The sequence below is a fragment of the Pteropus medius genome, unplaced genomic scaffold, assembly GCF_902729225.1.
Source record: "Pteropus medius unplaced genomic scaffold, Ma_sr-lr_union100, whole genome shotgun sequence".
NCBI lineage: Eukaryota > Metazoa > Chordata > Mammalia > Chiroptera > Pteropodidae > Pteropus > Pteropus medius.
In genome coordinates, this window is record NW_024342466.1 from 1371559 (window position 1) to 1393759 (window position 22201).

Sequence of the window (22201 nt, forward strand, 5' to 3'; positions counted from 1 at the left end):
CTTGTTTCTTCCTGTTTGGTATAGGGAGGGGTAGGTGTTCACCCCCACCTGACAGATTTGAAAAGTGAGGCCACGGATAGGACAGGTGGTTAACTCAGGGTCACGTGACCAGGAGGCGGCAGCCCTGACAGATGGCATCAGATCTGATCACGCGTCTTACGTGACGCGGCCTACACTCCCACCGTTCGTGCTCAGTTTGTACTGCTTGTGGGTTTTCTCCTTAAAGGAAAACCCGTAATTTGTCTCCTTATCTTTTTTTTTTTAAGATCCCTGGTACGTCCTCTAAATTTTGGGTGGTCTCACCCTCCCCCCTTTTTTTGATAACTGGAGGCAGCTCCTTGGGACACACGTGTGCCTACTGCAGACCACGTGACGTATGTGAGAAACATGAATTATGCAGCATCGGGCCAGCCCGGCTCGCCGCAAATGCTTTGCCTGTGGCACTTTGTCGATGGCCTGTTCACCGGTATTTAAAGGAATTCCCACTGTTGTATGTCATCTATCAGACAGGGTTTTAGAGTAATTTTAGCATAATTTGTTCTAATTAAAAGATTCGGCATCAGACCTTCCCCGTAGACCCACCAGCTGCTGCCACAGGCCGTTCGCTCTGGGTAAACATCGCCCGCATTTGCGGTTACTCCAGCTCCTCTGGCAGACGCCTCCGCGCGGGGGCCGGAGAGAAAGCCGTCCCCAGACCTGGGGAGCAGGAGACGTGGAGGCCTCAGAGGCCACTCCCAGGAAGCTCGGAGCAGCGTGGTCTGGACACGCTGGGGGCCAGAGCAAACGGGCGGAGGACGCCTCGGCGTTCCGGAGGCGCCGCGGTGGGTAGCCAGGGTCTGCTTCCGCCCTCAGGGACTCCCTGGGGCTGTCACCTTTCATCCGAAACCACGACTGCTCCTTGAGAGCCCCAGGGAAGGGGGCCCTACATCGCTGTGATCGACGCCCACCGGGTGTGCCCTGCCCCGGGCCACCGGTGCGTTCACAGCCCTCACCTGGCTCATTTGCGCTCCAGTCAGAGGCCCCCACCTGTCGCCCAGGAGGCCACTGCACCTCCGCGAGCCCGTGTTCTCAGCTGGTGAAAGGGTGTGTCCCCCCCTCCCTTGTGTCATCACTGGGTGCGTGTGTCACGCGACCCCTGGCTCGGTCTCCGAACTGAACATCCACTGGTGTCATCACAGTCCCTTTCTGTGGGAGCAGGCAGTTCACGCATTTAATCAGCTCATCATCAAATACCTGAAACGCTCGGGTTTTCAATGAGGGTTCGTGTTCCTAGCCGAGCGGGTGTGTTCTGTCACCGCCCTTGAGGGAAGGCGTGCTCCCACGTGTGAGGCCCCACGCTGGCCTCCCCGGGCCCACTGCACCCACCGCCTCGGCCCCGCCCGGTCAGGCCACGGCCCCCCGAAGCTCCCCTCCTCTGCGGGAGACTTGCCGAGAACACATCCTGCTTCGCGCAGCTTCAGGTTCTGCTCCCGACGCGCTGTGGGAGTTACAGTTGGGGAGAGGGTGCGGTTAGAACAAATTCCCGGATGAGACCATCACCCCAGTCTTTGCCCCCGCTACACACAACATTTTTATAGAAAAGGCATTGGAGTCAGCGTGTTGACCTGAACTCCATCCTGTACACACTTCCCTCTGCGCGATCATCTCTAGAGGAGACTCGCCCGCTGGCTTTCCCCCGGCTTCCAGCTCCTTGCGTCCGCTTATGCGTGTGTGTGGGGGGCGTCGCCGCACCCCTCAGATCCTGAACAGACCTGATTTCCAGATCCTCAGTCTGGTCGGACATGTCTTCCCGCAGAAGTTGTTCGCATAGGTCCGCACCCCTGTATTCATCAGGGACCTGCGGGAGACGGAGCTCACCTGTGCGAATGCCGCTTTTAAATGTGCCGTGGCTTCTCGTCGAGTACTGCGCCCGGCTGTCCGTTCTTCCTTCATACATTATGTTCGTTACAGATCAGTTAGGCCCCCTGACATCACAAAGCTTTGAACCCGGAATGCGGGAGACGAAAGCACAAGGCTGCGCCCCGGAAGCAGCCCACTGTGGGGCATGGACAGAGATGGCCCGGCTGAAATCGTGCGGGTAGCGTAAGGTCTGACAGAGCGAATCAAGGCAGCCTTCCCAAAGAGAATCAAACTCGAGCAGCGCCTAAGGGACCGGATGGGCTTCTTTGTGTGCAAAGCCGCAGGAGGAGGAAGTTACCATAAGCACCGAGGCAACTTGGACAGAGACGAGAGACGAGGCGGGGAAGGTGACCTTGGACGCCGAGGAGCCGCGGCCACGCGAAGGAGTCGGTCGGAGAGCCGCAGACGAGAGACGAGAAGGGCGGGCGCGAAGAAGCCAACGCTGCGGAATTCGGAGCATCGCGTGGGAAGGCTCACGGCTGCTGTTTTAAATAGCACAGTCCAGAAATCCCACAGAACGTGGGACATGAGTATGGCTCCTGTGGGTTTTCAGGGTTCTTTCTTCGTGCCTGTGTTGCGTAAGGGTCGATGGGCTGTTGGACGCAGCGTGCTGTTGAAAAGGGAACCAGTCGTGGTGACAACAGTGAGAGCTGACGTTGAGCGAGGACTTCCCGCGGATGACGTCATTGGATTCTCCGGGAGTGGACACCGTCGTTGGCTCCATTTTACAGATGAGTAGGCTCTGGTACATAAGGATTCAATGCCGCTTGTCCCGTGTCACATCCCGATAAGGGTGGGGATGCAAGCTCAGGTGGCCGGATTTCAGGCCTTGGCTCTACGTCAGCTCTTCTCAAGATATGCTTCTCATATAGTTAGCAGTGGCATCCCCTGGAAACTGGCTAGAAATGCAGATTCTTAGGTCCCATCCCAGATCCTCTGAATCCCAAAAAGGGGCCTGTGTGGCAACCAGCCCTCCGTGGAATGATGCTGCCTGCTGACGCTTGAGATCCACCCCTCAAAACCCTTGCTTCTCAGCACAGTCCACGGACCGAGTGGTATCCGACAGCCCCTGGAAGTTGGCTAGAAATGCAGAGTCCCAGGCCCCCAACCACGACTTACTGGATCAGAGCTGCATATTACTAAGACCCCTGTGATTCAGGGTTGGGCAGCCCTGTCTGCCTGTGGTGAGGGTCGTGACCTGGCCTCCTCCTGGGAGCACCCCTGCCCTCAGCGACTCGTCAGCCGGCCAGATGCAGAGCCATTTCTAATGATCGTCAGGGCACGGGCTCTGACAGGCGACTTCAAGAAAACACATGTAGGAATGGATTTCAAGACTTCACATCAACATTCCCTTCACCAACATTTCCCTTGGAAAATAATCACAAAAGAAACAAATAGGATTAAGAGGTTTCTGCCATGCTTTTCCTTGTTAAGTTGCAGTTGATCCAAACCCCACCCTCTTTTTTTTTTTTAATCATTTTTATCTTTTTCCCCTAAGCCTCCGGTTTGGCTGTTCCGAGTCATAAAAAGCTTACACTGTGCTAGCAGCAGGGATGGGAGAGGCTGAGCAGCTTTTGAATTCAAATGCCCGTGCGTTAGTGAATATGTCTTCCCATTGTCCCACGCTTTTATTGTAAAACACAGTAATAATAACAACATCAGGATTCCATTTTTCTCTGCCCCCTCGTCCACGCTAAATTAAGACTTTGGCTCCAGAGAACTTTTCAAAGTCTCCCCTTCTAGATGCACACGCTCCCTGGGGGCTTCTGTCTTTTAAGCAGCTGCGAGCAACTCCTAATTAGATAGATCACTTTGTAGTGTGCAGAACTACAAAACAGGAGGTTCTGGTTAAATTACGGGGGGAAGAAAGGGAGCATCCATTCTGTGCAGTGGAGTGTCTCACCGCTTTATGACTATTACTGTGGTAAGGTTTTACATTGAAGTACCTGAGGTTTAAAATTAAATGTCTAATATAATTTGGCGTTGCTAACATGAGACTCCCATCTGCCCTCGGAGAAAATCCAGACAGCTCAGTTCAGGGTTTCAAATTGCTGTCTGCCGGCTGGCTCGCAGCACGCGGGACTGGGCCCCTCGTCAAAGAAGCACCTCATGCTGCTCGGCGTAATTTTTTTAAATGCAGAAACATATTCATCTTGGGCTTCCGCATTGAAAAAGGCCGTTCCCGTAGCACATGAAAAATTAATTTTTTTACATTTTTCCTCACTCTCCTAAGTGTTTGACAGAAGTAATTTTTGCAGCAAGAGAGAATAAAAACGGGTGGCTGTAAATCCCTGTCCTGGAACCTCTTGTGTAGATTCTTTATGGGCCCAGAATTGATCTTCACGTCAGAGCCTGTTGTGGTTTAAACTGTTTATCACCGTAATGGCGGTAGCGAGCCCGTGAACACCAACTCATAATCCCGGCTGAAAGAAATTGGTGTTTGCAGTCAATGAAGGGGCAGCTTAGCTTTATTGATAGGTCCAGAACAATTATCTCTGCAACAACTACTGATTGAGGGTTTTCTTGAATCTTACGGGGAGCCTGTGAATTTTCTTCTTTATTATTAATCATTTTCTCTATAGGTAATTTTCCCCAGAAGGGCTAGCGGGGGTTTAGCATCTCTGTGGGTTAACAGGGGACCCCAGGGGGCCATTTGTAGCACTCTGGGTTGTCATATCTCACTGGAAGGCAAAATGCGTTTTGGGGAGGCATCGCACCTGTGCCGAGGGCCCCCCTGCGTCTGTCAGCCCCCCGGGAGTGCCAGCCTTGGCCCGAGGGCCTCGGCCCGTGGCCGTTGCCATGGCAGCCACGCCCCGCCTGCCTCTTGACTGTCAGGTGGTTCTGCCGGCCCCACCCCGGCCCCGATTGCTTCACTCCGGCTGTTAATCTCCCGCCGCAGCGACTGGCCATCGCGGTCCCTGTCACATCGCCTCAGATGACACCGAGCATTTCACGTGAGCCCGCCTCCAGCAGGCCGCCGTCCAGCCCCGTCGGCGTCGAGTGTAAATCCACGTCCGTCCTTCACAGCCCGCTGCGGGCGACGCGCGCGCATGCGCACCTCCTTCCGCCCGTTCCGTCGCGCATCCTCCCGCCAGAATCTGCGGGGAGTGGACGGTGGGCTGCGAATCCGAAGCCTTCGAGTGGTTGCTGACTTCTAAACACACGTTCCCGTTATGAACATTCGTCGCGTGGCTCTTTCGGTGACAGAGGTGAGAAACGCAGGTGTCCGCTTGGCTCCTGCCTGCTGGGTCTCCCCGCCCACCGAGCCGGCCCAGGACAGCCGGCCACCCCGCCTCTGAGATCACAGAGCGCAGGCTCCAGCTGTGGGTTCCCAGGCTGTTTATCCTCCGTTCACCAATTTGAACTTTCACGGTTTGAGCCCGTTTCTTCCTCTCCCTGGATAGTGTGCTGACAATTTCGGTATGCGACCAGCAGGTGGTGGCAGTGTGACCCTGTCTCTCACCAGGAGGCGTCATCTGTGCCGGGGGGAGGGTTAATGAGGAGGAGAGACTACAGGCGCCTGTCCTTGTCGTCAGCCACCCCCGTGTCAGGCACTGCACATCCGCCTCTGGTTCCTGAGACGCGTTCTCCCCGCGTGACACCCGAGGTGCAGAGGGCTGAGGCCCTGAAGACCCGTCTCCTCGCAAGTGGCCAGAATTCAAACCCAGGTCTTTCTGATTCCAAAGCTGACAGTTCTCCCTCTTTTTTTTTTCTTTCTTTTTTTTTTTTTAAAGAAGAATGAATACTTAAAACAGCGTATCACGAAATTTGCTTGTTTTGTTATAAAGCTTGCTTTTTACGGACATGCAGCGCAGATGCACATTTTCTCTCCACTCACTTATCCTGAACTTGTCCTTTTTCACTGGTTCTGCCCGAATCTTGGCTGGCGTTCAGAAACCGTTCCCTGGGGTTTGTCGTCAACTTCAGCTTAGCGCAGTGTTAAGGGGCTCATGGGCTCTCATCTCTCAAAGCCGGGCACTCTGTCTGAGCCGCCGTCCGCTCCCTTCACCGGCTAGTCACCTAATTAAAGGGATGACCCTGGCTCCCTTCTCTGCGTGGCTCCGAGGAGAAAGCAGGAGCTTCCTGGGGTAACTGGCCACGGGGGTGGCGGGGGGTGGGGGGAGCTGTGTTTTCCTTCCTCCCGATCGGAACTTTGTACTTTGTACTTTGTCTCCTTAGTTCCTTCCGATCTGCTATTTCTAGCAGCGGGTGTTGACCAGGGGACTCGCTGGCCCAGCCTCAGAGCGGGAGCCGTGGATTTCGTGCCTGAAGGCCAGCAATGCTCGCTTGGCCCGGCAAAGTCTAGAAACCCTTTTAAACAGGCGGTCGAGAAGGATGCCGTTGCCACTTGCCGTGGCACCCAGGTCACGTCTGTCAGTGTCTTCATTTAGACCAGTGGGTCTCAACCAGGGGCGATTTTGAGCCCAGCGGGGACATTTGGCGATGTCCGGAGACGTTTTGGGTTGTCACTACTGGGGGCGGTACGTGCTACTGGCACCCAGTGTGTGGAAGCCAGAGATGCTACTAAACATCTCTAGGGCAGCCCCCAACTGCCAAGAATAATCTGACCCAAACTGTCAGCGCCGATGCCAAGGTCATGGAACTGTGACCCGGACAGCGAAGACTTGGGCCCTGTGGTCCCCACCGTTGCCATAGCCCACCGTGAATCCAGTGTCCTTCTCAAAAAAAAGGAAGCCTGTGCCCAAGGCGGTGCCTCGTCCATAGTGGACTTTAAGCGGCTTCGCAGACCACCCCCCAAAGCAGACGCGGTCAACTCGGTGGCAGTCCTGCTGCTGCTGTCGGTTGTGACATGACGTGACACCCATCAAACGCTCGCCACTCCAAGCACGAGAACCCGGCGGGGTGAGGACTGATGGAAACAGAGAAAGAGGACAGTTACACAGCAGGCCGGTCGCAGGCTGGACTCCGCCTCAGGTTCTGTCTTAAGGTCACCGTGTTGTTCCCTTAACCGCCACACTCGCCGTCCCCGAGGCTGCAGCATAAAGGCAGGCAGGCCCCCATCAGGGACCTGGTGGCCTTGGATGTTGGGTGCATCTGTCTGCTGCCTGTGTGAGGTCGTGTGGATGACACACATTGACAGGCACGACCTTGACACCCTCCAGATTTAGAGGCCGCAGAATGAGTTAGGCTGACAAAGCGAGGCTTGGAGATAAAATCCCTGACTTCAGGTTCAGCAAACCAGGCGGATGGAGGTAGAACAGGGCGCCCACCTCGGTGGGCAGAGCTGGCGCAGCTGGTCTGCCCCTGTGCCGGGGGGACCCACTGGGCCCTGAGAGGCCGTGGGGCCACGTTTGCAGGAGGATTTGGGTGAATAAGCAGGTGCGGAGGGCTAGAGAAGGGTCGGACACCCCCATCACGTGGGGAGGGACTGAAGAATAGGGGCCAGGGGCCCTGGGCAGGGCCTCAAACCGGCTGCACGTCGTACTCTGGAAGGTTCCTGGGGCCGAGGGCTGGTGATGCGCTTCGGGCGGGGACACGGGAAGGTCCCCAGGGGCTTTCACTGTGCAGCCAGGGCTAAGGGCTACTCTCCCGGCAGGGGGGGTGACCGTATGTGCCAACGGCGGCCGCGAGTGAGAGCACCAGCCTTATTCCACAGGCGTTCAGAGAGCTGAGCCAGGAGCAGGGGGTCCAAGCCGCAGGAAGAGCAGCTTTGACACAAAATAGCGTGAAGTCGTACGGCACAATGTAACGTTTCTAAGTGACTATTTCAGACTTCTTCCTCTGGCGACTTCCACTTTCTGCTCTCCCTTTCTCAGCTGTCCTGCCTCCCACACTCCCGTGCTTCCCAGACAGCTGTCCTCACAGTCTCTGGTCACTCGGTGGCCACGTTCTCTCTGACCCATCTGACCCCTCCCGCTGTCTGCTGCACCCAACACTGAGCGAACTCTGCTGTCACCCAGGTGGCCAACCTGTCCACCCCGTCTGTCCCGGGCACCTTGGTTCCCTTTGGCATTGACTTCTGAGAAGTGACGGCCACTTCATCCTGCTCAGAACTCTCCTGTTGGCTTCTCTGATGGCACGTTCTCTGGGGTTCCCTGCTGTTCTCAATCACCTGCCCCCACCCCTAGACCCAGGTCATCGACATTGCTTAGGACCTGGCCTTGTCCTCTCGTGGCATGCCCTCCCTGGGTGGGCCTGACCACCCGCTAAACATAGGGGACGCTCAAGTTCACACGCCCGCCTTGCCCACTTTTTCCTCCGTTGAACTTGGAAGGCTGTTGACTGCCTCGCGCCCAGCATGTGCAAAGCAGAACTCCAGATTTCACTCTGAAAATCTGTGTTTTCAGCCGCCTTCGCTCTGTCGCGTCCTCCCAGTAGCTCAGGCCACAAACACAGGATCCTCGGCCCTTCCCTCACCTCGCAGAATCGGTCCGTGTCACCGGCTCTCTCCACCTGCCTTCCCAGTGTGCCTGCTGGGCTGCCCGCTGCCCTGCTCCGAGTCCACCTGGTTCCACTGCAGCCGTGGCTCATCGCCTGCTGCTTACGCTCGCCTCCCTAAACTGCACCAAACTCATCCTTTAAAAAAGCAGAGATGACTCAGATTGCCAGCCCGCCCCCCGTCCCCCTGCCCACGGCGCTCTGGTGGCTTCCTCCCGCACGTGGATGTTTAATCTCTGGCCAGCAAGACTCCAGCTGGTCGGGCCCCTGACCTTTGTCCGGTCTCCCACCCCCTCCTCCAGTGTCCCTCTCCCTGGCTCCCGCCCACCCTCTGCGAGGATGTGGCGAGTCATCCAGGTCACTCGTGGCCCAGCCCCTCCTGTCCGCTCCGCCCCTGATGGCCCCCCCGCTTCCCCGTCTGCCTCGCCCCCAGACTTCCTTTCTTCCTTCCGTGGAGACCTGGCTGGCACAGCGCCCCTGCCTGTTTGTCTCCTCCCCAGTCAGAAGCGGTCGCCCGCCCCCTCCCGTCCCGCCGCCGTGTTGTTCTGTCTGAAATTACCTCGTTTTGTTTTTGTCCACTACAATGTCCCCAAAGGAGAATGGGCCACGTGGTGACAGCGGCATGATGGGCGTGCAGAATGCGCCCCACGGCTTCCTCCAGCTTTACGTGATGAATTTTGAAATTTTAAGATTTTGTTTGTTTGTTTTAAATAAAAGGCTTTGCGTGGAGCGAGCGAGCGAGCGTGCGCACGCGTGCTTTCCAGCATTCACCTCGGAAACACGTACGTTTTTTAAAATAGTTAACAGAGTTCAGAATCGAGCTTCCCCCCTTGGGTGACCTCAGTCCATCTTAGAATCATAAGTAAAATCGGTGCTGAGCCGAGTAGGGACGATGCAGTTAGGTCCACCTCGCAGCACTCATTCAATTTCACGTTTAACTCTCTGTACCCCACAAATATTTATTGACCCCTCGCCATCGCGCCAGCCACTGCCCTGGGCCGGGTAGGGCAGCAGGGATCAAAATAGAATTTCCAGGTCTCTGGAGGGGGCAAGGAGAGGAGACACATAATCAATAAGCAAACGGACTGAAATACACTTTGTCAGGTGGGGAGAAGCAGGGGCGCCGGGACATCCCCGCTCGCATTCTGATCAGGCCTTGCGCGAAGGCGCGAATTACTAAGTGTTTTCAGCTAAGACTGGAAAAGCCATTCATTCATTCGGTCAGTCAGTCGGTTAACAGATCCATAGTAACTGGATCAGGTGCAGGGGGGCCCCGGCTGTGTTGGAAATGACCCCGGAGAAGACGGACAGGTCAGTGGGGCCTTAGGTGCTGCGAGAACTCGGCAGGCCGGAGGGCAGCTGGCCGTCCTGTGCAGAGGGGACTGTGCGTGCGAAGGCCAGGAGAGGCGGGGCTGTCCGGGGCGCTGTGCTCTGCAGGTGGTAGCAGGGGGAAGTAGCTGCAGGCGAGGCGTCAAGGAAGGAAGGAGACTTAGAGCAGGCGGGGCAGGTAAGAGGAAGGACCCAAAACGCTTTGCACTTGAGCCCGGGCAGAGCAGCGCCGTCTGTTCTCTAGGAGAATGATGCGTTGGTACAGGTGACTCTCGAGTCTGTGTGGGTCGCCGCCCGGCGCAGGGGCAGGACGCAGAGGCGGATGAGGACAGAGGGGGCGGCCCACCGCCAGGCTACCCATGATTCTCCAGGGGGGTTTTGCTGCTTTCTTTGGTTTTGGTTTGGTCTGGTCTGGTCCCTACAGCTTTAGTTGTAAACTTTCAATTTTAGGGTAAGTTTTTTAAAGATAGAAAGCACCACTTACTACCCAGCATCTAATCATGTGTACAGTAGTCTGCAAAAATTTGTCAAAAGGATGTGATGCTGCTCCATCCGGAAAGAAAATTCGAAGTGACCTTTTGTTTTGGTAACGTTAAAACTTCTGATGTGATAACATTGCATATTTTTAAGCAATGTAGGACTTTTCTCATGGTTATATAGCGCTCTTCGGCCAGGAAAATATTTGCTCTGCGTTTCTGTTTTGCTTAGGTCCTGAACCCAGGAATCAGATGGCTTAAGAAACTTGAATCGTGCTGCCTCCCCGGTGCCTTTGTCAGTTTTTAGAATACAGTTCGGTCAGAGCTTTTTCGATCCCGCCCTTGCTTCCTATTGTAGAAAACCCTGCAAAACGGCTTAAAATTTTTAGGTACCAGGAAGGAAGAAAGGAAGTGAGGGTGGGAGGGGAGTGGCTCTAAAAACACAAGTAATTGTGAGATGGTTAGGAAGAGACAGGTAGGTAGGTAGGTAGGTGAATAGGTGGATGGCTTGGCTGTATGGCTAGCTGGCTGGCTGATGGATGGATGGATGGATGGATGGATGGATTGGAGGTGGATGCAGATGGATGGATGGATGGATGATGGATGGATGGATGGATGGATGGATGGATGGATGGATGGATGGATGATGGATGGATGGATGGATGGATGGATGGATGGATGGATATAGCTGTGAAGGTTGATCAGGATCGTTCTTCAACCCTCTCTATATTATTTCCATTAGCATTTGTATATTACCTTGGCTTCGCATTCTTAAACTTCTTTCCATGAACGTAGCTTTCACTACATCTTTATCATCTGACAGATAAGATTATTAACAGAAAGCGATATTAATATTAATTATACAATGATACTAAAAATTTTATATCATGGGGAAACAGATGGTTATTTTAAATGACTTAAAATTTTACTCTCTTACATGAAGAAACATTTAAACATATTTAGTTATAAATGCTATTTTAATTGCTACATTACTTCTGCAACGGGATTTAAAAATCTTATTACATCTGCAGGGCAGCGTTTCTGTGTATATGTCAGAGTCTCCTAAAATGGATACTTATTTACAGGAAAACAATTATCATTTCATTTAAAGCACAGTTTGGGGGCTTACTATTTTTGAAACACACATCATAACAGTTCCCACACCTGATCTTTCCAAATTCTGGTGCTAGTTCAAGAATTCAGCTCTCACGAGCGTCTCTCTCTGCAGCATTTAGTCAAGTTAACAACCTTCTCGGTCATCTTTTGCGATGGGCACTCTGTTTTTCGTAGTGTTTGAAAATAAGTAGTCCCTAGCTGGACTGCGAAATTATAACCGAGACAAGCATTTCTACTTTAGAAATACTTTCTCTGTGTAACGTAATTAAAAAGTAGAATCATTTCATGTATTTTGAAATTTTAAGTTTAATTGTCCACTTCGAACCAGGTGTGTTGACCTTCACTTCACACCACGATTTGCATTCATGCAAAAGGTGAAGTAAGCGCCCCATCCCCCAGAACAGCAGCTCAGCCATCCCCATTACCCAGGACAGACGCGCGGGCCAGGCCCCCAGGCGAGGTGTGTGAGCCCGCGCATCCAGCCACCCCACACTCTGGAAGAGCTACCGTCCCGTGGTACCGTCTGCGGCGGTCGAGGGGTCGGGTCGCTTCCTGGGCGGCCGGCACCCGGTACTCCCACCCGCCTCCCCACCGTGGGCCCCGGCGGTGCCGGAGACCGAAGTATCAGTGAGCAGACCCCGTCACACAAGTTCATGGATGGTTCTTTTAAAAAGAGAAATCGTTTGTCCTTTTTCGGACAACATTCCTTTTCTCCCTTAAAATTACGTTCATTCTGCTTTGTTTTCGTTTTTGAGATTCTTTCGTTTGTAGAAGCGTGGATGGTCATTGGACCGGCGTAGAAAGCGCCTCACCCGTACACGGATGTGGCATTGTCGCGTGGCTAGAACACGGTGTGACGTGACGTCGGTCACGCACGTGCCAGCCTGTTTTAGTAAAGCTCACCTGCTCTCTTCTAGAGAGCAAGTTGACGACCATTTCCCTCCCTTAATTTTTGTGATAACTTTGTATTTTTTCCTGGTTATAAAACATTGCATTTCAGAAAAATTAAAAACGCAGAGCTTTTTGCTGAAAAAAAATAAAGCCTCTCACTAAGGCTTCAGTGTGGAAGGTGTGAACCCTTCTCGTTCACATGCCGCTGGTCTTCTTTGTCTCCCCAAACTGGATACGTCGTAACTGGCTTCCGCTGTTAACGCGTTGGCTTCCCACTCTCTAAAACAGTTCAGAAGTTAGAACGACCTCTGTGACCAGCGGGAGGGGGCTGGGTGAGTGGGTGATGCTGAGCCCTGACCAGAGCGTGGCCTGGAGCCGTGAAAACGTCGCCTTCTATGTAGCAACTTAGGGAGGTGTTCGTGTGAATGCTGAGTGTCGATGTCCTGTGAACCAGCGTCACCGTCCTGTGAGCCCCCCCCAGGGCCTTTTTCACGTGCTGTTTTGGGGACCCTCTCCCCGTACGCAGGAGACCCCATGACCACAGCCCTCTCTGCAGCCTCGCTCTCTCCACACCTCTGATCACCTTCGAACTTGCTTTGTGCTTGACCATTCATTTCATGATGTCATCTTCCCCCACTGGACTTGCGGTTTCTTGAGGGTTAGGACTCTGTCTAGCCCACATCTCTGTCCCCAAGTCCTAGGACAGGGTCTGTCTCGGCCAACATCTGCCCGGTGGGCTTTCCCTCCAGGTGTAGAGCATGGTTTGACGAGCTGAGTGTTATTATTTGCCACGTGCTGACCTTGGATGCCTGGCCCGTACAACTCAGTGGGGGGCTACTGTTATCGTATTTATTTATTTTATTTTTTTAGGCGAGGCAACCGTTGATTGCAAGGACCTTGTCTGCTTACAATCCCTTATTTTATTTATTTGTTTGTTTGTTTGTTTGTTTTATTTTTATGCCTACAGCACCTGGTCTTCCTAGGTGGTCTCCCATCCAAGTACTAACAAGGCCCGACCCTGCTTAGCTTCCAAGATCAGACAGGAGGGGGCGTGTTCAGGGTGGCATGGCCGTACACTTATTATTATCCTTATTTTTAAATGAGAAAACTGAGTTTTAGAGCATTTGAATCACTTGCCAAGGTCACGCAGCTGGTGAGGTTCAGCTGTACGATACACAGATGGAGGCCTGAGCCGTGGGCTGGCGGAGCTGCCCGCGTACCCACCTGAGTACCCACCTGAGTACCCCACCTGCACACGTGTGTGGAAGGGCGGGCACACATACAGGATTTCCAGTTTTTTCCTGCTGCTTTCAGCAATGAATACACGTTATTCATGAAAAAAACTTTAAATAATTTTCAACAATGAATTCTGGAGTTAGAACCCAAATTAAGAAATGGACATTGGAGAATTTCCACTTGTGCTCTGCAGCGGACATACTCAGTTTGAAACTTAAATTTATCAAAAGAGCGAGAGCAGGGAGGCCTCGCGATGGAAGAAAGTATCTCTTGACCGGCGGTGACAGACCAGAACTGCCAAGAGCAAAGGAGGTGTTCGGGGCTCTGAGGATGAGGCCAGACAGCAGTGTGGGAGAGGCCAGCGTCAGACCGGCCAGGACACCTGGGTCCCTGCCCCCGTTCTGCCACTTGCCCCACGGTGAGGAGCGTCACAGAGCCGTGGGAAGACCCAGCCCGGTTCAGAGCAGCCAGGTAGCACTGCGCAGAAGCTCCGCAGAGCGGGCATCGCTCGAGGAGGAAGCAGGATCGTTCACAGGCCTGAGGTGTCGGGGGGCAGGATGGGTCACAGCTCAGGGTTCCGTGATAGCGAGCACACCGTGACGCTCAGCACTCGGTGAGTCGTCTCGTCTGCCCGAGCCCGGCGCGGCCCAGCCCCCTCTCCCTGCCCACGCGAGCCCGGCTCGAAAGGCGAGGCTTGTTTTGGAGAAGGACCCCGTGTGATGTCAGATATAGGCGAGTCCATTTTAAATGCTTCCCGGAAACCTGCGTTGTAGTTGAGTTCGTGGGATCCGTCGCCGTAGCGCTCCGGAGAGCGGCGTCGGGGCTGCAGATCCTGCGGCCCTCGCCCGCCCGTCTCCGCCTCTGCGGCGCTGCGTCCGCACCACGTTCCGTTCTTTCTCCGCAGTTGAGCAGATCGGCTTAAGGCCCCTGAGCTCCTGGGCCGTCAGGGTTTCCCAGGGCGAGCGTGCCCGCCAAACCGCATCCTCACGCCCATCGTGCACATTAAGCTTAGCAGCGCCATGCTCTTTTCGGTGACATCAGCATCTTCTCTCTGCCAGTTCCCCCGTCCTCATAAATTAAGAGCCAAGTCCATTTAGTTGCCCGAGCTGCTCACACCCCCGGCAGAGCTGAGCTGGCCCGGCCACGCCGCATCCCTGGCCTGTGGGCCGTTCTTGTCCTTCAGACAAATGCAGTCCCAAGGTCAGAGTCTGATTCCCGCAGATCGGAAGGGGCTGCTGGGAAAGGCAGGGATGCCTTCACCCGAGAACAACTCCCAGGTATAGAATTAGAAAACGAACTTGAATTTCACGGAAGAAATTACGTACACCTGTTTCTTCCTTCCGTGACCCGGGGCATCAGAGAGAACATGGCGGCAGAGCTGCTGCCGACAGCCGTGCACCTGCTGGGAGCTGGAGAGCGAGGTGTTTGCTGGGGACCGTGGCCCATGGGGAGACGGTCTGACCTGGGTGGCAGCCCCCGGGTGCCTGGATAAACGTGGAGGAAATGACCCTTTCTCTCCAGTCTTCTGCCCAGAGTGCCCGGAAAGCCTGCCCTCCTGGCGAGGACACAAAGTCTCTCCCCGCCCCGGCAAGCCCTGGCATCCCAAAGACGGGCAGGGGACAGTCAGCGGTCCCGGCCCCTGTGCCGGAGGACGTGGCAGGGTGTGTGGGCAGCAGCAGTTGGCGAGCGCGTATTTAAGAGAAAATTGTGGATGGTTGGAAAGCTGGTCAGGAACGGCGGAAGAGGATAAGAAGCATATTCCTGGGGAGTGGGGGCCGACGGGGTGCAGAGGCGGGGAGGGGGCCCCATCCTGGTCTGGGAGGCTGGCAGGCAGTCATTTCTTTTACCCTCACCCCAGGGGATAAAAGGCACAGTCGGGAAGAGTGGGAATGAGCGATTCTTTGATGAATAGCAAGCTGCAGATTCCACGCCTGGGCTGGGGCTGCGGCGCCCGCCACTGACCCTTCCATCAGCCACAGGGCGCTGGGTTCCTGCTTCAGGAAGAAGAGAAAAATGTCAGTTATTATGTTTGGGACACAATCTTATCTTTCATTTTATTTCACAGCAATTTCCCCAAAGATCCACCATAGTATCTGATTGAACTGTATTGACGAAATTTTAGCCACAATAAAGAAAACGCTTTAAACTCGAGGCAGATCCAGCCCAGGATCTCCGCGCACTTTATTCCATAGTGTTTTATGGTATTATTTTATTTCTTGCCGGGACAAAGCCCAAATTCCAAGACGGTGGTAGAAGTAACACGATAAAGCTATTATGGTGCAAATGAAGTCAGCTCCTGCTTAAAAAGGATGTTCTAGAAGGAATGCTGAATTAGTAATTGCTTTTTGTCAGAAGTAAGTTTAATCTTAGTTTTTAAAACACCATCATTAATTCTGGAGATTCCGCTCCAAACGATTTCTCATTCAGAAAAATGGAGAAGGCAAACAGGAGAGCCGCTGGTTGGGCCAGAATTATTAAACTGCCGGAGAAAGCTGTGCTTTAAACAACGCTCCAGAAAGGCGATGATCTTTGGGCCGCGGCTTCGGATGAAGATATTATTCACGGTGTCACCCCGGGGTTCCTGGGACAGACCGTTATCCCAAGTCTAACATCCGACAGATTTTCAGGCAAGTTACAGTCGTCTGTCGTGTTCCAGACTTTTCCGGCATTTCCCAGGCCCAGGCGTGTTTTGGGTTTGAGGCCGACGTGGGATCGCCCCAAGATTTCGGTGGCACGGAGCACTCGAGGGCAGGTTTTCAGAGCGGCTTTTCAGCTTTCATCCGACCTCTTAACTTTTTCCAAAGCGTAACGGCCCTAATTATGACACTTCCTTTGAACTGTGTCTTTTTGTCATTTTTGGAAATGACCACAGAGTGGGATTAAGATTGTGGTGAGCACAGGATGGTAATTATGCCGGGGACGGGCACAAGCCGGGTGATTCCAGGCAAAGCAGGATCAGCGTCCGCTCATTAAGCTCGTTCATCTCGGGAGCGTAGGTGGCGCCTCTGTTGGTCCACAGGCCCGCTCGTTGATGCCAGCGTAAACCAACAGCACCCCCCAGGTGAGTCCTGGGTGATCCAATCCCACGCCTCGCGTGCGCCCCGCCTGCCAGCCCCTTCGTGCGCTGGGCACTTCTTATGCCACCAGAACTTGGAGCTGGCCAAGCGTCGGGAAGCACCGGGCTCCTTTGCAGGAAAGAGAAATCTTAACAGAACAACTTACTCTGACCTGCTCATTGGCCGTCTGATTCGAGCCACCTTGTCACTGCTGCCACGTATCTGTGACCCGGCAAACATTTTAAATACGGCATTTGCATGGCGTAGTCAAAAGCGGAAGGCCGTCGGCGTCCTCCCAGTAACGCCACAGCGGATCGGTCCCGGTGTCCGGCGGGCAGATGGCCGTCACGTCTGCACTCCTTTATTCTAGAGAGCACGCTGCAGCGGGGCTCACCGGCCACCAGCCGGGGACAGGAGCCGGGGGACGATGCCTAGTTCTCAGACCAGAGGAGTTAGAGGTTAGCCCCGGCCTCGGACTCCGCGTGAAATACGGAGCACAGTTAGTACTCATCAGCAGCAGGTTAGGAAAATTCTAAAACAGCAGGAAAGAGAAACGTTATCTTTTCAGGGGCTGGGGAAAAAGTCATCTCATACTTTAAAAAAATGCATAGGACAAATATCCTCAGATTTAAATGTGGGGGCTTTTTTTCTTCTATATTTTTATCAAAAATACTTATTTTGTTAGAAGGTCATACAGGTCTAGAGCAAGTTCCCAAGGCAGCTCACGACGCAAATTCAGATGAGTGTATTTCGAGTACCTCTTGTGCCCGTGATGTAGAATCATAGTCGGGTTGGTCCGTTCGGTTTTTGCACTGCGAATTGTGTCTGTTTTCTAAACCCGTGACACCTTTGTTCCCTTTGCTGCTGCTTCCCCAGGCCCTAGGCGCGCCTCCCACAGGCAGGTGCTGGGTGCTGACCCCCCCAGTCAGCACTGGCGTCTGGGTGTGCTCTCACACGTGCACACGCTCCCTGGGCGCGAGTTCAAGGTCAGGCTCCTAAGTGACGAGCTTCATCACCTGTGGGCGTGAGCGGTCGCCTTCTTTCCGTTCCAGGGTTTGCCATGCGAGACCACTGTTGGGGGGGGGGCAGGTAACCAGGGGCGCCCAGCCCTTCAGAGCTGCCACGTGGGCCGGGCAGCTCAAGGAGCGAGGGCGTCCCACCCCGTGGCCTCAGGCCCAGTGACTGGGGTGATTGTTAGGGCCCAGGTGTGGCGGAAAGAAACAGAGGTTCTGAGACCGGTGGGGCCTCCCTTTCAAGTAGCTGGGCCTTCCGTTTGAGGCACCTGATACCCCAGAGCTGTCACTCACGCCCCTGACTGGCCTGCCACCCACCTTTAATAAAGGCTTGGAGACCACAAGGGCACCCTTTCATAATCAAGCCTCCTGTCCTGTGGTGTAGGAGAGAGTAGCGAAATAACACAGAGCAGGTTTTTCAAGTACGATTTTAAATGTTCACAACATATTATCCTATGACTTTGCAAATGAGCGTCTGGTTTCATCCAAAAATAAATGAGCAAAACACTGTCGACTTCAAACATAGCAAAAGACCACATGGGAGGCCCAGGAGAGATTGAGATCTTTTTTCAAAGAAGATATAATTTATCACCTTCATATAGTAATAATTTATTCTCCAAAGTACCCAAAACTGTGAGGATATTTAATACAGATTTTTAAAGCTGCTATTTAAATAGTATTTAAAACCTCCAGGTCTTAAATATGTAATTGTAGATAGATTGAATTTTCGTTTCCTCTGACAGTCAAAGGCTTTACTCGCATTTACGTTATTTTCTTTGTGCTGCGGTTTGTGTCTTGGAATCGTCTTTATTTGAAAGACCTTTTTACTGAGCACCTATGCTTGGTGCCAGGTGGCCTCTGGGCACCCATAATAATGTTACCTCAAGGGGCACCACCACGTGGGGGAGACATCCACAGAGCAAATCACAGGCACGCAGAGGGTTCAGTGTCTGCTGGGGCTGAGGGGCCAGCGTTCCTAGTCCCGGGGGACAGGAGGTCACCGGGCCCTAATGCCCCACCGCTGCAGGAATGGGTGAGCTGGCTGTCATCGACCCCGTAGTTTGTCCACTTTTAATGGTGGCACATTTAAATTTCCCAAGATCGTTCCTAAGTTATCAAAACTTTTTCCTCTAAATTCAGAATCTTTTGTATCAGTACGTTTTGTTTGCAGTTCTGCATTGAGAGTGTTTTGTGTAGACTCGCTTGGATGATTCTTGGTTTAAAAACCTCGATTGCTCTTTACTTTCGTAGCTGCGTGGTTTTCAGGCTTAAAGGAGGCCAAAAGCCGGCAGTGATGCCCCAGCCCACCTAGATGCCCCATCGCCCTCTGGGCTCCATTCTTGGCCCCAGCACTTCCCGTCACCCCTGTAACGTGGATGGGTATGTGGGTGTGCGAGTTCACGCGTGCGTGTGCATCTCCTCACTCAAACAGAAGCGTGCAGGACAGGACGGGCACTGTGTTGAGTCCACTTCTGTAGTTAGCAGGCCGACACTGGTCAGTGGCTGTGTCTGTCCATCGGCCGGGCAGTCGTCCAGCACCGAGGGGCACATGGCAGAAGGACGGGGTAGCGCCCGCTCGCCTAACACAGTCAGGACCCTGGACAGAGCCCTCGGGGGCCTCGGCAGGACCAAAGCCGCAGCAGTAGGTAATTGGACTCGGTGTGACTTGTACTGGAAACGTGTTTCTAAAGCCAGGTGCCTTACGCCATCAAAGAGAGATCATATCTCTAGTTAACGTCTCTGTTTAATTGAGTTTTCTAGAAATACTCAGTCTCTTCCCCAGCCCGCTCGGCTGGTGAAGCCGCCCGCACGAAACAGTCTCTGTAATTTAGCAGCCGTAAGCACCAAACTTGAGAGGTGGCTGTGGCCGATCATGTGACCAGGAGAGGCGCGGGGACCTCTGGCCCTGGTTTCATTCCCACCTGGCGGAGCCGCTCAGGATGCTCTCGCCGTGTTCGGCGTCCACCAGGTTAACCTAAGCTGTGAGCAGCTTGCATTCAGCCAAAATTCAGCTAGAGAACAGTTTTATTTTCGACCCTTAAATATAATCGCTGAGTCGCGTTCCCTTACATGTCGCTTCCTGGCGTGTCCCCACGCTGACTTCCAAAGCAGATAGGTGATGGTATGGGGTGCAAGCTGGCCACCAGGTGTGAGAAAAACTCAGGGGACCAGGGAGTGGATGCCACAGTGGGTGAGAAGGGAGAGGCGACGAGAGGGTGCTGGGGGCGAAGGAAACGGGGTGCCCCGAGAGGCGAGAGGGCAGAGGCGGGTGACTGGGGGGAAGGCGGACATGCAGGGCCCTGAGAGGGACACGGGCGTGTGCTCTGTCCTGTCGGGTGGGGAGGAGCCGGGGGAGACGGAAGATTCCAGGGCCCGCCGTTGGTCTGAGGCATAGGGCCGGATCCTGGCAGGTGGCGGGAGGCCCAGGCAGCCACAGCAGTCACCTCTCAAACTCAGCTTTGTGGCCCAGGTCTCGTGAATGGCCTTCAGCTCGAGCTTCTGCGTGTCCCCCGGCCCCCTGCCCCTCTGCCCTGACATGTCAGTAAACCGCCCCGCTGGCTTCGTCGTCATCTTTGATCGCTTTGTAGTGTTTAACACGATGACCACTCCTTAATTCGTTTCTTTAAAAAAACAGTTTTATTTAGCTAGAACTCAAAGAACATTCACTTCACCTATTTAAAGCGCGCAGCTCAGTAGTTTTTCGGTGCATTCAGGATATGTGTCACCATTGCCATAGTCCGCTGTAGGATGTTCTTATGGCTTCAGAAAGAAACCCTAATTAGCGATCAGCATCCGTGCTGGTTCCTTCTTAAGTCTTTATGAGACATATTTCAGCAAGGGCTGGAAACGGACACGAAGATCCTGTTTCCTAAAGTCCCCGCTTCACAGCTGCACCCACAGAGCCACCTTGGAATAATCAGAAGGTCCCAGGGAAGAAACGCTTCTCCCCAGGTTCTCTCTCGCTCCCACCCCACCCTCTCCCTCTGCCTTCTCCCCCACCATTGTAACTCAGTCCAACACTGTGTTGTCTCTTCCTTTACCCCGACACCTGTCATCTTCCTTCACCCCCCGTGGTGTCCCCGCTGCCCCTTTGACACCGTGTACCTCTGCGTGAGGGCCGTGAGCGGCAAAGGGAGGCCGGCAACGTGCCCGGCTCTGAAACATCTTCACAGATGGGGATTCAAGTCAGCCTCCTCCTGCTGAAAGCTGCCGTCAAAAGGGCTGTGGGAAGGGGCGAGGTTTTGAACTTCACTTCACGCTCACCTTCTAACGGAGGCCGGATGTTGCGATTTCCTTGGATGGCAGAGGTGGCCTGTCCTTTATTTACCGGCCTGCACAGCCCTCCGAGCTTCAGAAGGAACAGAGCCCGTGTTAAAGACCCAAATGAGCTTTGTGTTGTTGGCCTGGTCTCAGAGGAAGCGCGTTTTAATTTGCTGGCGCCGGCATCGACTTCGTCTGGAGTTTTTAGGTCTTAGCCCTCAACCCAGCCCCCGCCCCCGCCCAGCACTGACAAACAGCCCTATCTTTGATCATCTTGAATTCTTTTAATACCAGGAAAAAAAAAAGATTTTTTTTTGCTTGTTTTTTGGTAATATGTTGTTCTTAATACTGACAAACGAGTAAGTTAGGGTACATGCGAAACGAGAGAGGAGAGCTGATGTGCACACACCATCCTGGTCCATTTTCCTTTGCTTTTTTCCCAGAGAGGAGCACGCTGCTTGTGAACGTGCATTGTAAAGCATTTTGTGTCTTTAATCAACATATAGGAAATTCACAGTCAGCCAGCCCTCGGGACCTCTTAGTGCTCCTCCAGACCGTGTGGGCAGCTCCCTGCGGCAAATTCTTGGTGTCCCCTCTCCGAATCAAGCCCGCTGTGGAAGGGCCGGGGCAGGTGTCCTCCCAGAGGGCCCATGGCCCCCCGAGACCCAGACCGCGGGTCTGGGGAAGGGCCGGACGTCTGCCCGTGCTGGGGGTGGGGGAGGCGCGTCCGGAGATGCGTCGATAGCATAGTTTGCGGACGTAACCGTGGCAGGGACAGTGCAGGAAGGAGGTCAGCTCCCCCACAAGGCGGACACATTTCCAGACACTTGGGGGCCACACGCACGGGGCCCAGGCTGTTCGCGTGTCCGCCGGGGTATCAGAAACCGATCCACACACCTGGCAGGGTCGGCGCTCAGCGAGGCAAGCTCCCTGCAACAGTTCATCAAAAACGGCCCAGCTAATGATCACCTGGGCAGATAATCGGAGGAGAGTTAATTGTAAGGTTCGATATGGCATCTTGTCAGCAGAGATAAGTTGTCACGTTTTCCACTTGAGCTGAAACTAAATGATTGTAAAGTAAGTTATGAGTGTCCTTGGGCCTGTCTGCCGGAATGATAGCTGAGAATCCATTCCTGGCCCATCAGTCCGGCGCGGGCTGCTGGATATTTATGCGCGCGGAGTGTTATTTTATCCCTTTGCAGTCATGCCTGTCAGCTCCCCAAGTGAGGAGCGAAACCGCTGCTTTGACTCATACGTCACGTGCCGGCGCTCAGAGACACTGCAGATTGTTATCATTATTGCTCGGGTTACATATTTTTGGGGGGTGCGCGTTGAACATTGATGCCCGATTGGAAAGAATGAATGGCTGACGGCGAGCACCCCGGATGGCGGCGCCCTGGCCCCTCGGCCCGGCACCGTGCGCTCGGCCTCCGCGTCCCCGCCAGAGCCGCGTCGGGGGCTGTGATGAGGCGCTTGCTGTTCGCTCCGGCCCGCCTTCCCCCACCCCTACCCGCACCCCAGCCCC

The 22201-nt window shown here is 54.0% G+C and overlaps 1 protein-coding gene and 1 pseudogene across 9 annotated transcripts in view; one reads left to right on the top strand and one right to left on the bottom strand.

Annotated features, from left to right (window-relative positions):
• The window catches only part of LOC120600635 (arf-GAP with GTPase, ANK repeat and PH domain-containing protein 1), a 317727-nt gene that overhangs the window by 176304 nt on the left and 119222 nt on the right, over positions 1-22201 (top strand). The gene's annotated exons all lie outside the window — the stretch shown is intronic.
• On the bottom strand, positions 13069-13187 carry LOC120601831 (uncharacterized; annotated as a pseudogene).